The sequence below is a fragment of the Cucumis sativus genome, chromosome 5 (assembly GCF_000004075.3).
Source record: "Cucumis sativus cultivar 9930 chromosome 5, Cucumber_9930_V3, whole genome shotgun sequence".
Taxonomy (NCBI): Eukaryota; Viridiplantae; Streptophyta; class Magnoliopsida; order Cucurbitales; family Cucurbitaceae; genus Cucumis; species Cucumis sativus.
In genome coordinates, this window is record NC_026659.2 from 13,464,969 (window position 1) to 13,480,493 (window position 15,525).

The following is a 15,525-nucleotide window of genomic DNA, read 5'->3' on the forward strand; positions in this document are numbered from 1 at the left end:
CGTAGTGGGCATTGACTTCTTCATTGATTTTCTTCTATCTCCCACGTAGCGGTTGAATATGAAAGGAAGCCCACAGAGCTGAAGATGGAGCGGGATAATAAAGAAGAAAGCTCAAAAGGAGGGAGCGGACCTCAATGAACAAGGGGAGGACTCGTTTTCATCCTTATGGAAGAAAAATCTCTTTTTTTTATCTAAAAGACGTAGAAGGAGGCTCAATGTCTAATCTTTCTCTCAAATCAATATCCCCAGTGCAAATATTCCAGCAATATTCTCAATATGAAAAGAGCCTTTCTTCTTTTCTTAGATAAATGCGCTTCGTAGATTATGCTGAAGGAGGAGTGGGCCATGATCTTTGCTCCTTAATTTCCCTAATGGATAGTCATCTGGACCTTTCTTTTTAGTTCTTTGCGCTCGTCAACGCATATTTCATTGCGCCTTCGCCTTCAATGAAATCCATAAATAAATAAGGGTAGATTTCAGACTCAAGAGGAGGGTTCCTTATCAATATCAATGAGACGGATAGGCTTTCTTTTACATTCCACAGGTCCGAAGGACTATCCATATTAACATGTCTGTCCTTCGCCTAACTAGTTCATATAGACCTTTGTTTTTCTTCCGCAGTCACTAATATGGATAGTCCGGAGGACCTCCTTCAGCATAATCTATGAATGATCGGAGCAAAGAATATTGCGGAAAAGAAGAAAGGAGTGCAAGCGAAAAATAATGGATTGAATAGTCCTTCGGACGAACTACCGCACTTGGGGGATATTGTTGAGAAAGAATATTGAAAAAGAATGATCGAAGAATATTGAAAAAGGACGGAGGATAGGCTTTCTTTGAACAATGTGGATGTATCAAAGATTCCACAGGTTAATATGGTAGATTTCAGACTAGTCCTTCACCTTGGATCTGGGGACTATTCTCTGTTCTAATAGACATAGAGGAGAGGTTCAAAGAATATTGAGAATACTCGTGCAAGCGCAATCAATGAACAAGGTGAAAAGAATAAAAAAAAGGCGGTCGATGATCAGGAAGAAAAAGTCAAAAGTCTATCCCATCTTCTTCGTTAGGCGCAAAGAAGAAAAACAAGGTGCAAAGATCTATGGCCCAATTATAAGGGGTCCAGATGCACCATAAGACTGGTCCGAAGGACTATCCATATTAACCGGAGTCTTCAACAAGATTTCCAACCCTGAATATTAAGCTACTGAGGCCCAATATTGCGAAGGAAGAACTGCGCCATAAGACAGGTCCGAAGGACTATCCATTAGGGAATGAGACGGAGGTAACGTTTGGTTTTTTGGAAAACTTGTTGGTCGCGGATTAGTGCGTTTTTTTTGGAAAGTAACAATTCTCTTCAGTTTGGTTTCAGAAAACTTGTTGGTCACGGATTAGTGCGTTCTGCGCCGCCTGGTGTCACGAACATATTTTTCCAAAGTGTGTTTACCTTTGGTTATATGCTCCGATTACCCCCAGTTTATCTCATCTTTAGTTTGCATAACTAGTTTAGCTGATTGCTTTTCATTCTAGGTCATAAAGCTTGGGTGTGACGTTTCGGCATTTTCATATGCAAGCCTGCCAGAGAGGAAAATGTTCAAAATGTACTATAGGGGAGGCATACCAGTTGAATCCCCGCCCAAGCATTAGTTGTACTCTTTGCAAGCAACCCTTTTTCCTTGCAATTGACAGTCTTTAATGCTTATTGTAACGTCTATTTCAATGTATTTCTTTCTTTCCCGTGTTTTATAAATAAAATGTCCCTAAAACGCAAACGAAGGTTACGACATACATCGACGTTACCCACAACTCTTGGATATTGATCGACTGACTTGTTCATCGAGTTAGAACAAGTGCCGCACAATCGTCCGTCTCGAGGTTGAAACGCTACGATTGTGACAAGTGGTATCAGAGCCAAAGTTGGCTGAGTGACAGTTTTGACAAAAATAAAATGTCGACTGCAAAACGAGCGAGCAAGACCCATGAAGAACGGTTGGTGGGGATCGAAGTGCAGATGCTCCACCTGATGGAAGTTCCTGATTCCATCCGGTTCTTGGAATAGCGGCTTGAGGATATTGCCAAGAAAGCTGATGGCATTGAAGCCGTGTCCGGTCGCCTTGACGGACTACCCATCCAAGAGTTACTGACTAGAGTCGACACTCTAGAGTCCCGAGTTATGAGAACGGGAAATGTCACCTACGAGCGTGGGGACAGTTCATCGGGCTCTGTTGCCCAGATGGAAGAACGAGTTATGGAGCTTGATAACTCGCAAAAGAACATGTTGGAGATGATCAGCGCATGACAAAGGATTTTCGAGCAACCCTCGATGTCGTGAGGAATGAGCTCGCAGAGGTAAGCACGAGGGTGAACCTTACTATGCGAGCACTAGAAAATCAGGCTCTAGCTGGAGGAGCCATTCCTGTGGGCAGAATCAAGATTCCTGAGCCCAAGCCCTTCTGTGGGGCGAGAGATGCCAAGGCGTTGGAAAACTTCATCTTTGATGTCGAGCAGTATTTCAAAGCCACGAACACAATTACTGAAGAGGCCAAGGTGACGTTGGCAACCATGCATCTGTCAGAAGATGCGAAGTTATGGTGGAGGTCCCGATACATGGACATTCAAGAAGGGCATTGCACAATCGACACGTGGGATGCCCTAAAAGGAGAACTCCGTTCGCAATTTTCCCTGAGAATGTCGAAATTCTGGTCCGACGGAAGCTGCGTGAATTGAAGCACACGGGGAACATTCGGGACTACGTGAAACAGATTGCGGGGGTAATGTTGGATATACGCGACATGATCGAAAAAGATAAAATATTCAGCTTTGTTGAAGGGTTGAAGCCATGGGCAAGGACTAAGCTATACGAGCAGAAAGTCCAAGACCTCGTGTCAGCCTATGCAACAGCTGAACGTTTGTTTGATCTGTCTAATGACGTTCAAGAGACAAGACATCATTGAAGCTCTTCACCTGGAAGAGACAGAAACAGCCGACTGAATTCTCCCGAAGCTGTCAGTAGAAATAAAAGTCCCGGCAGAGACCGCAAGCCCTTCCAGTCAAATACGGGGAACACCAGGCAAAGGCCCACTAGTCAAAGGACCTCCCACACTCCTATCAGTTGCTACATTTGTAACAGGCCACATCGGACAAGGGAATGTCCGGATAAAGCGGCCTTCTACGCCTTCCAGGCCTCTCTGGCTACAGACTTAGGTGACAAGTTGGGTCAACCAGAGAATGAAGGTGGGTAGGTGGAGGAAGTCCAAAACGTTAGAGTAGGGGCCATAAGACTCTTGTCGTTCCTTCAGAATAAAGCAGGGGAGACAAGTGGTCGTACAAAAGGGGGCCTAATATATGTGGACACCTGGATCAACCGAAGGCATGCAAAGAGCACTATGGTTGACTTCAGTGCAACCCATAATTTTATAACGGTGGCGGAAGCCAGACGATTGAACCTTCACTAGAAGAAGGATACAGGAAAGATGAAGGCCGTAAATTCTACAGCTTTACCCGTCGTCGGAGTAGTGAAACGAGCGGTGATACAGTTGGAAAGATGGAACGGCCTTGTTGACTTTGTGGTTGTGGGCATGGATGACTTTGATGTAGTTCTCGGAATGGAATTCCTTCTTGAACATCAAGTGATCATGATGCCTGCAGCCAAATGTCGGTGATCACGGGATCTACCCCCACCGTTATGCAGATACCCCCACCATTATGCAGATAGAACTCCGGCAACCCAAAGGATTGAGAATGGTCTCGGCCATGCAACTGAGGGAGGGCCATATTCAGGAAGACACAAGGCGTGTCGTGGAGAGACGTTGTGATGGGAAACAGGATAGTTTGCCCATGTCAGAATCGCCTACGAGAAATGATCATCGTATGGCGCAATCAAAATCATCTGGACTCAGGAGACAGTCAAGGAGACTGTCAGGTGCAGGATCCACTAGACCTGCGAGAGATCCGTATCAAGCACAAGACTTCTTACGGAAGGAAGAGAATGGACAATTGTGTGTCAACAACCGTGTCCTAAAGCAAGCCCCGAGGAGAGGGCCAACTTTTGAGTCCGTGAGTGGGACTCAGCCTGTTGAAGCTTACGCTAAGGCATATGGTCCTGTGTCAGGTGGCATCCTAATGCAGAATGGACACCCTGTCAAAGCTGAGAGTCAGAAACAAAGTGCCGCAGAAGGTAGTTATACGATGTTTGGAAAAGGAATGCTGACCACGATACGTAGTCTGAAGGATGGAAGACAACATTCCCAGGGGTCTACACATGGAAGAGAGACGAACAACATTGCGACCAACCGCTTTGATACTCGGCCGAAGTGGGCTTTGAGTCAAGAAAAGTGGCAGAGGGACGTGTCAAGGGAATCCTTGCAGAAAAACTCTGTCATTGAAGTTGATGTAAGTCTGGCGGAGACCAGTCAGGTGGAAGAAAAGAATGGAGTTCAATTGTGGAAGCTAACCCAATCTTATGTTAATGCTGCAATGAGTTCGTCAATGGATGGAAACCAGTTTGTGGGTGTTTGTGGCGGACATTCTGTACAGTCCCGCCTTGTTGGTCCCTCCTATGTTGGTAAGAATCCTCAAGCTTGCAACAGTACCAAGAGGTGGAAGCTGGAGTCAGACATCGTTCGGACCGATCGAGAGGAAGCCTCGAAGTGGCCAGAAAAGTGGGCAGATAAGAAGCATCGCCTCCGTGATTCCCGTGGGGAGACCAGGTCATCGTCAAACGGCGATCTGAACTGACTCCGTTTTTGAAGAAGACTTCAAGATCACCGCCTCATGAGAGAACGCGAGGGACAAACAGAAGTTCAAGAAGTCCTTGCTAAAGAAGCAAGGAAAGAAGAAGAAGACCCATGGGGGATACACAAGTTCGTGGTGAAGCAGAGGAGCCTCCTCATGGAAGAAGCCTGTGGAAGACGTACCAAGACTGTGAAGCGTGGAGGTAGAAGATCGAAGGATTCCAGCTTTGCCAGTCGACGGGGACGTCAACTGTTTAAGTGGGGAGTGTGTCACGGACATATTTTTCCAAAGTGTGTTTACCTTTGGTTATATGCTCCGATTACCCCTAGTTTATCTCATCTTTAGTTTGCATAACTAGTTTAGCTGTTTGCTTTTCATTCTAGGTCATAAAGCCTTGGTGTGCGTTTCGACATTTTCATATGCAAGCCTGCCATAGAGGAAAATGTTCAAAATGTACTATAGGGGAGGCATACCAGTTGAATCCCCGCCCAAGCATTAGTTATACTCTTTGCAAGCAACCCTTTTTCCTTGCAATTGACAGTCTTTAATGCTTATTTTAACGTCTATTTCAATGTATTTCTTTCTTTCCCGCGTTTTATAAACAAAATTTCCCTAAAACGCAAACGAAGGTTACGACATACATCGACGTTACCCACAACTCTTGGATATTGATCGGCTTACTTGTTCATCGGTTAGAACAAGTGTCGCACAATCGTCCGTCTCGAGGTTGAAACGCTACGATTGTGACACCGACGGCCACATAGAATTGAGAAAAGCCTATGGTTGAGGCAGCATTAATTTATGAAACTTTACACGTGGGAAGGGATGACTCTTTCTATTCAAACCTGTAAACATAGAAGACCGCCTCAATGAACAAGGGATCATTCACATAGAATAAATATGAACAACGAGAAAGGGAATATAAGGTTTGAATTCAGAGGAAAGCCTAGCTTGAATGAACAAGGTGAAAAGAATATTGACAGCTGCACTTACGAGTCTTTCAGTTACCTTTCTGCCTCTTTAAAGAGAGTTCAAGGTTTTCTATTATCGGAAGAATCAGAATAAGAAGAAAATAGAGGAAGACAGAGAGAAGAGAGCTCAGGAGGCGCAATGAAATATGCGTGAGAAGCGCATTTCCTTAGTGGAATACTTTGATAGCGGAATAAGAAGTCGGAGGCTCGGTCAAGACGATCTTTTGATCTATTCTAATGGTCTCTAATGGATAGTCCTTCGTTTTAGAGTCCTACAGATAAATCCTCCGGACTGGTCCGAAGGCTAGGTTCATACGGATAGTCAGGAGGACGGTTAGTTGGAGCCTTGTTTTTCGAAATCTTCTTTGAGCCTCAGTCGTCTCATTGATAAGGACATCTTTGCAAATGAAGAGCGGGAGGTGCAAAGTGCGGCTATTACTTTGAAAAGAATAGGAGCTCCGCGGTTTGAATTGAATAAAAAGGATAGGCTGAAATTCAAAGTGAATAAGAGGATATTTTCAGATATAATATCTAAAGTCAATGAACAGGGGCTCCTAACCTCTGATTTATGGGGAGCCTACTACGTCCATTAGTTCCGAACTTGGCTCCACTCCTAGTAGTTCGAACTTGGCTTTGCTCCTTCGCTTTTTCTCTTATTGATCTCTCTTGTAATGCTTTCTACTAAGAATCAAGAAAGCGCAACTTCTATTTTGTCCGAACGACCTTGATTAAAAAACGATGCTTCCTTGGTCGTGTAGAACATGGATTAGCATTATTTCATTCCTACAAGCGATCCCCCATCCAGGATTGGAAGAAGTGCTATATGAGGACTTTGAGATCAAATAGAATATATTTCTTTCAAGACCTCGTGAGCCACTTATTTCTCTGAAACAAGAGAGAAAAGTGATTTTCCTCCTTTTTCTCAATAAGTCGACGACCTTACACCATTGGGATACTTCTTCTTTGAAACTAGAGTACATATAGGATACACCGGTGCTAAAACCTTTTCTCAAAAGATCTTCCAAACTGTTGGGGTCCTTGCTCCGTATGTTCTTCCCCCGGTGTGAAAGCAGTTGGTTCCATAGTTTGAGAATTCTACTACTGATCCCAAGTACTCCATCTCCATCATTGCATATGGGAATATAGAAAAGTCAAGAAGAAAAGGCATGAGCAGAAGAATTGTGTGAAATAAGTCAATTTATCCAATTGAGGCATTCTTTCTTTTTCTTAAGAAAATTCCCTCTAGACATAAATCCTTTCTGTACGAGTAGTGAAGAACTATAGAGAGTAGTGGTTGGTTGTTGACCAACAAAAAGCATGGGAGAAAGAAAGATGTTGGCAAGGAAGCATCAAAATAGATCAATGAAAGAGGCTCAAAGAATGATCGAGGACTATTTTAGTCCGACTAGAAACTAGGGAAACTAAAGACTAACGAAATCTAGATGAGAATCCGTACAATTAGTCTCGAGAAAAAGAAGAAAGCAATAAAAAAAGTGAAGACAGAAAATGAACCGAAAATCTTCTTCTCTCATATTGAATTCATCCTTCTACGCATCTCCATGGGCTCGACTGAGAGTGGAGGAGAGGACGGGAAGAATGAGAAAAATAGTAAGGCGAGAAGACAGGTTCGAAGGACTATCCATCAGGGAGTTTGGACCCCGTAGTTAGGAGCAAAGAATATTGCGAAAGAGTCATAATAGGTACAAATCTTCTTATAGATTATGTTGAAGGAGGCGGCGCAATTCAATATGCGAAAGTCATGATCCCTTTAAAGCAGACGTTAGGCGCAAAGAAAGAAGCTCATTAACGAGAATGAAAGAATAATTCACTCATTAACGAGAATGAAAGAATAATTCTGATTTCATCACCTTGTTTTTACGGAGTTCAATACTAGATTGAAGACGGAGGGAAATCCCAGATTTTGCTAGGTTTTGGGCCTATAAAGTAGCAAGAAATCATGAAAAATCAGTCAAAATTAGACAATTATCGTAGCATATCAATATGAGAAAAAGTATGAAAAAGAAGCAAAAAAGTCGGGAAATAGCAATTCAAGAAGAAAGCCTAGGACAGGGAAAAGAAATGAACACTTCTAGTTTGAGTTTATGGTCCGGATACTGACAGGTCTATTCTTTATTCCGCTCCTGAATATGGATAATCCTACTTCGGTTAATTACGGATAGTCCTCCTTCGGTTAATTACGGATGGTCCTACGGATAAATCCTCCAGACTACTTCCTTCCATATGGATGGTCCTACTTCGGTTAATTACGGATGGTCCTACTTCCATATGGATAGTCCTACGGATAAGAATCCTGCGGACTCCGGACTACTTTGGTTAATTACGGATGGTCCTACGGATAAATCCTCCGGACTCCGGATAAATCCTGCGGACTCCGGACGTACGACGTAGGATAAATCACCTGGACCTTTCTTTGGCACTACGGACTACTTCGGTTAATTACGGATGGTCCTACGAATAAATCCTCCAGACTCCGGGTCGTAAGACGTAGGAGAAATTCCTGCGGACTCCTTCCTTCCATATGGATGGTCCTACGGATAAATCCTCCAGACTACTTCAATTAATTACGGATGGTCCTACTTCCATATGGATAGTCCTACTTCAAATGGATAGTCCTCCGGATAAATCCTGCGGACGTAGGACCCTGGACCTTTCTTTCTTTAATGGATAGTCCTCCGGATAAATCCTGCGGACGTAGGACCCTGGACCTTTCTTTGGCACTCCGGACGGATAAAGAAAGGATAAATAAAGGCGCAAAGAATATTGCGAAGCGAAGCGCATTTATCTAAGAAAAGAAGAAAGGATAAATAAAGGCGCAAAGAATATTGCGAGAGCGGGAATTACCTTTTCTCTTCGGGTTAGCTAAGAGTTGCCGGAGGCTTGAAGTCGGATAATTACTTTTACTTAAAGGTTTCACAAACCTGCAAAATCTTCTCCAAATTAGCGTTAGCGTTCTGAGCTAGCCAAGCAGTATATTTAAAATATAGAAAGAAGAAAAATCCATGCAATCTAAGTACACTAAGAACCTACAGCATCGTCACCGCTGCGTGGGAAGGTTAATTCTTCTAACTCTGGTATTATCGTTGAACAAGCAGTTCACATCCGACTGCCCGCGTAGTGGGGGAAGCTCGCTCGCTAACTTTGCACTTCGGCCAAAATGCCGAAAAAAGGCTAAGGCCGAAGGAGGTCTGACTCCTTCGCTCAAGGAAGAATTGCCCGATTGGATATATATCTTGGTGCGGAGAGAGGAAAGGATCACGGAAGCCTCAGTCTCAGTACGAAAGGGGCAAAAAGCTGGAAAAAGCATACTGGCTTCACCTTGCCCTAGGATGGGGTCCGCCGGATCTTTTAAGGCATAGGCTTAATGCTGAGACGCACGGGGATATCCGGTCCAGGATGGATATTCAAGACAAGGACGAAGGCTCTCCGTCACGCAAGATGATTACAAGTCTTAGGAGTGAACTTCCGCTTTACCCCTTCCGGTATCAGGAAGCGAAGGGCAGAGAAAGCGAGCGAGAAAACATAAATCAAGGCGGTCGATGACTTAAAATAGGCAAAAAGAAAAGACAGAAAGCCTACGGGTTTCTCGGTTTACCCTTCTTTTAGGATAGAAAAAGGCACTGCCTGTGTGACCACTACAAGCGGACGTGACGAGCGACGCAGGGCCACCCACGACCGCTAGCAATACGAGGTAAAGCGGCCAGAAAGCATACCATAGGATGCGTCCTGAGGGCATTCACATAAACATTCTTCGAATTGTTCACATTCGGCGGGATGTTCTTAGCCTTGTCTCCAGGTGAATAATTGAATCGGCACCGGCGATCGGACCTATTGCAGCCTTCGGTTGACTGGTGGCATTCGATGGTATGCTTGAGGCCTTCCCAACCCGCTCCGTGTAAAAGAGGTAGAAGGAGGCTCAAAGAATTATCGAAGAGCAAGACGAAAGAAAATAGCGACTTCCAGTCGGTGATGGGAAATCTCAATGTTATCGCAGATTCAAAGGCGCAAAGAATATTGCATTGAGGCTCGACTGAAAGGAGAGGCGAATTTGAGAAGAAAGAACTATATCGGCTAAATACTCAACTGCCTCAGACGTCACTGGGACAAGAGCCGGAGATTCCGAAACCTCTCGCAGCTTCTTTGCTTCCTCTGGTCTCGATATTTGAACCGCCTCAATAAACAATAAATAAGGGTCCAAAAAATCAAGGTCATCTTCAAACCCTTTTTTTTATGCGCCTCAGTCCTATCCATTAGAACGTCGGCCCTCACCCTTTTTCTTCTTAGTGCGCGCTTGAGCTTTAGTCTTCTGAGTTCTCAAATTCTTTGACCCTCTGTCTCAGTATTCGGCAGAGATGCTGATGTTAACAAGAAATGCAGGCTGAATGTTGTATGGAAGGATGATCATTTCGGCTTCTTGTAGCCATTGATGCTGTCTAATGCTTGGAGAGACATTGTTTAATGTGACTTTGGACAAGGTTACTGAAGATAGAACTATCTGGCCTCAGAGGTCAGTTTTCAGTTGCTAAGACAGTGAAGCTCTTTCATCTTCCTGGTAATACTGTCCCTTGGTTCAAGCTTCTTTGGGGTAAGAAGCACATCCCTAGTCATGCTTTTCTTTCCTGGATGGCTATGAATAAGAGTCTGAGAGTCAAAGCTAAACTGTACAATCTTTAAGTGCTTTCGTCTGATTTTGAGGTTTGGAAGCAAAGAAGCAGAGCGGAGTTTGATTCCTTATATCAGAAAAAGATATAGGAAGACTCCCAGAAAGAAGAAAGCCTAGGAGAAAGCAAAGAAAGAGTAAGGATCAGAAAGCTCCTAACCCCTATTTATTTATGGATGTGAATTGAGCGAAGGCGCAAAGAATATTGCGAAGGTTCAAAGAATATTGACTTGATAAACCTCTATTTAGCTTCTTATATCTGAAGACGATAAAGTCAGATAATCAGCCTCCGGCTGGGTCGGATCGTCCATACCTAGTTGAGTATCTTGTCCGTCATAACGAAGTCACTCTTTGAAAAAGGGTCGGGCTTTGTTGGAGTTGACTCGGTGAGTACACTTTCATCTTTACGAGAAGAAGCGCGAACAACAACTATATTATTCAGCAGAGACCTGATTTACCCGATGAGTGGAACGGCTCGACAAAAGTCTTAGGACTCGGGACGACGCGCCTCCTTCCTGCTAGAACTCATAGGTCTACGGGGTTCTTTCGGTAGCGAGAATAGTGGTCCCAAACGGAATAGAAGTACTTTTGATTCACTGAATCGGAATCTTTGAAAGAAGAAAGGGGGACGGAGGATCAATGAAATTTGATGATGATGAGTAAGCTCTTGCTTTTCTTGCTCCTCTTTCTGAAGTTGCGAGAGGTTCAAAGATCCTTATCAATGATTGGAGTGGCTGTTCCGGTTGCAGACGTTGCTGTTGGAGTAGAAGCTGTAGCCCTTTCGGTGAGGTGCGAATGCTCGACCTCGACCCATTGGCATTAGTTGAGGATGCACCATCCCTGATTATTTTTTAGGAGAAAGCCTCTTTCGTCGGGTTCAAGGGAAAAGACTAAGAATGAGGTCCCCTCCCCCCAGTTGAGGAACGAGGGCAAAAGCGAAGCCTATGAAGTGAGTATGAGCTCGCTCGACCCCCACGTAGCGGGAATAGCACCATCTTCTCTCTTTCATGAGTAGTTCACTGCACTCATTAGTAGCTGGACCAAGAGGTTATTCTCTCTATGATCTCCTGGACTGGAATAGCGCTCTCCCCATAGCAAGAGGGAGCTCGACGTAGTCGGTCTTTCGGCAGTCACAATAATTAAGAGAAGCAGCTGCTCGGGAGAGGGAGGTATCAGATGCACGAAGAGAGGATTGGTCGAATCGACTGTAAGAAGAGGCATCTGTTCTTGTGGCTGTAGCAGTTGCAGAAGTTGAATCGTCTGTGGCTGTTCTTGTTTAAGAAATAGCTGCAGCTATTCCCACCAAGGCCTGACGATAGGCTGATTTCAGGATTTCCTATCCATCCTCAAATTCTTTGAGCCTTTGTTACAAGAAAATACTCTTTAGTGACTCAAGAATGACCCTGTCTTATGGCACCTCTCATCTGGAGCCTTTGTTTTTGAAACAAGTCAAATTCTCTAATGGATAGGCCTGAATTCATGAATATTGAATTGAACCTACTAAAATCAAAGGAATAAAGAAAGAGCTCAAAAGGAGTCAAAATGAGAAGTCCGAAACCTCATCACCTACTCCCGGAGGCAAGGTGAAATTCAATATGACGAAGTCTTATAGTTGGGTCTCATCCCCCCATAATCAAGTAGCGTCCACTAAAAAGAAGCGGAGCGCGGAAGGACGAGGCGCAATGAAATATGCCTTGAATGAATCTACCCTTTTTAGACTCGACTACTCCGCTACGTGGGCTTACTAGTAATGCTGAAGTTTCCTCCTTTTCTAGCTTTCTTTCTAATGCCCTTCTTTATGGTCAATGGTCACTTCCCCGAGGCGCGGATCCCACTACACGGGAATATATTATGATATAATGAACTATCTTCTTTCTAATAGCTAGTTTCAACAGCCACCGGGGAGGAGACAAGAACTCAATCTACTGAAACAAGGGTTTCAACCACAGCGAGAGCAGACCTCAAAAAAATAAGGAAGAAAAAGATAAAGGCGCGAAGCGAAGCCTATGAAGTCATAAGGGCAAGGGCTTTCCGTGAACTTTCTTATGATGGGAAATCCTTGTTTTCATTTGCGAGACACATTTCATTCGTAGAAATACCACTTCCTACTTCCTCATCCCGACAATAAATAAAGCACTACGCGGGACAAAGTAGATTCCCAAACTTAAAAGGAAAGACTAAAATCAAAGCTCCAGATGAGTTGAATTGAGGTGCAATGAAATATGCCTTTCTGCAGTGTGCGAATTCGCTCTTTCGGCTGATAACCTTTCGATCCAGAAAGCACTACGCGGAAGTTCCCCACTACGCGGCGTGAAGTGACTGCCCACTTTTTGAAAAGAAATAAAGAGCGCAGAACAAGGTTCAGTTAAGCTTGATAAATCAGTCCTTCGCCTAAGAATAAGGTGAAAAGAATATTGAACTCATGAAATCAATATCCCTGTCTTATGGGGCCTTTGTAGCTTAATAATGGGGATCTGGTTCAATTATAAGGCTCAAAGAAGATTGAGAAAGAATATTGCAAAATCAAGGCGGCAAAGAAAAGGTGAATAGGGATTCGTACGATTAGACTTGACTGAGAATGGAATTGCTTTAGCTATCTTTTTTTTTCCGTCTTTCAAGGTGGAAGCTAAATCAGAATAGTTTCTAGTTGAAGGCAAGCAAGCTAGGGTTGGTTCGTATTGACAAAGAGCTGGACTTCTAAACTTTCAATGGGTACTGGAGTACTTTCTTTGTCAATCGATGCTTAATACTATCTTTACGCAAATAAAGGCCGAAGAATGAGGCTAAGTCTTCTATTTAGTGGTCTCGCAATATTCTTTGCACCTTGCTGATCTCATTTCAAAAATGCTTCGCCTGCCTCTTCTTTGATTCCGTGCACGAGTAAGTACCCGTAAATCGTAAAGAAAGAGGGGGGTAGTTACCTGCTCTTTCATCGAGATTGGCGAATTACGGTAGAAGATAGAAGAGGTTCGAGGATCAAAGTATTTGAGCTTTGCTATTACTTTCATGCTCCTCTTAGAAGGAAGATAAGCACGATAAGCTGGCCTATATCATTGCTTAATTCATGCTTTCTTCGTACTTCCGGAAAGAAATCTCACTCATTTCATTCTATCACATAATGAGAACTCTAGAAAAGAAATTGCTTACTTCATGCTTTCTTCGTATTTATTTAAGGACCCAATCCATCTTTTGTCTATGACGATCGGTACGAAAGGAAGGCATGCTCGCAGGGGATTCTTATTACTAATAGATGATAAGATAATACGAGAATGAAAGAGGTCGAGCGCCTCACCTCTGAGTCTGATTGTTGGAAGTATGATGACTCCCACTGGTCGTCTTTCAACTCATTAAATCCCCCTATCTTTTATGGCGGTCTTACCGGAATATCTACTTTATAGAATTCCTATGAGACTAAGAAAACAAACTGAGACCTCGTAGTCTTCCTGTTCCCGGTCGATCCTATGATCGATCTCATACAAAGATCTTCTATGATTCGACTAAAAAGACTCTTTCTTCTTAGTTTGAGCTTGAGGCGCGTCCAACCCACTACGCGGTAAGCTTTTCCTCTTTTCCTCTCACTTCAAGACTCAAGACCTTACCCGCACCGAGTCAATCCGATCGCTACCTTTCCAGGTCGTATTCTAGTAATTAATTTCATTAATAACTCAGAGCGGCGATCTAAATACTTCTTCAGCAAGAACTTTCGAAGAAGGTAGAGGAACTGAAATGGATTCAGCTTCCGCAGGCAGCATCCCTTTCAACGACGACTCCCCGAGAGACTCGCTTCAAACTTCCGATTTAGAAAGAAGGTATCTCAGTCTCTTACCGCGTAGTGGGCTGATCGTGAGAGATGGAATCTTCAACCTCTTATGGAAATGTGTCCAGCGGAAGTATTTACGTAAGAAATTGAGAACCAGGCGAGAGGAGAGGGGTGAGGATCGAGCGCATTCCCTATCGATCAGCATCCTCAACTCTACTTCAAGAGTAGAAAGGTTTCGGAATTCAGAGGCAAGAGCATTCCTTCCTCTTTCTTTAGTCAAGTCATTTCATTCCTTTTCTCACTAGGTCTATAGAAATAGTTCATGGCCAGGACTAGGTCTCGTCATATTCTTTTCTCAAGAGATGAGAAGAAAGTTCTCCTAATAGAATATGTTTGAATATCTCAACTAGAAAGTCTCGGACTAACTCTTCCCATAGCGTAGCCTACGGAGCGGGGAAAAGGAAGATTTTCAACAGTCAAGAGATCAATCAGAAGGGAGCGGGAAGAATGGATATTGTCTTCGATCTTGCGATAAAATGAGTCAGACCATATGCGATCTCGTCTCAAACAGAGAATTAGTAATCTGAGTCGCACGGGGAATAGGTTGGATAGTCCGGAGGACGGGAAGACAGAAAGAAAAGAGAGGCTCCGGAGGTTCAAAGAATATTGACAAAGAATATTTCATGAATTGAGGTGCGGTAGTCCGTCCGAAGGACTATGAAATCCATTAGTTTTCGTTTGCACTCCTTTCTTCTTTTCTTAGATATTCTGGGATTGAACTCCGTCTGAAATCTAGCAGATTCATTTTTAGCTTCTTTCATTCTCGTTAATGAGCACTTGAACCTGTCTTTCTCAGGCGCAAAAAATATTGCGAGAAGAGCAAAGAAGAGAATGGCGATCAGAATTTGAGTCCTTTCATACTTTCGTTGAGGAGGAGGAGTTTTCTTCTTGTATCATAATAGGATATTTTAGTAGAATAAGAAGAAGAAGAAGATAAGACTACGTAGCGTAGTGGGCTTTTCTTATGGCGGAGCGGAGGATTCCGACTATCCACTGAAGAAAGTAGGAAAGCCTAAGGAACCTAAAAAGGGCTAATAGGGGAAGGAAGAAAGCCTATCCCTCCAGAATCTTTGAGGACCGAAGGACTTCTTTATATCCCTATTTATTTATTTATGGGACTCCCAGAAAGGTTTAGTTCCATAAATCAGTCGGCTAATATATAGGATGAAAGTAGATAGAAAGGAAAAGAAAAAAGTCGTCACTCTTAAGGAGTGCAAGAAGGAATCTTTGAACCTTTTATCCTGATCTCTCTCATTCTACAACTCAGTCGAGCCACTATTCAACCTTCTTTTCGATGGGACATCATGTCCTCTTATCTTAAT

General features: G+C 43.5%; 1 long non-coding RNA gene across 1 annotated transcript; it reads left to right on the forward strand.

Annotated features, from left to right (window-relative positions):
* The first annotated feature begins 4,849 nt into the window (after positions 1-4,849).
* On the forward strand, positions 4,850-8,036 carry LOC116403878. Its single transcript, XR_004216798.1, has 2 exons — positions 4,850-4,912; positions 7,406-8,036. It is a non-coding gene; the product is annotated as an uncharacterized LOC116403878 (long non-coding RNA).
* The last annotated feature ends 7,489 nt before the right edge of the window (positions 8,037-15,525 follow it).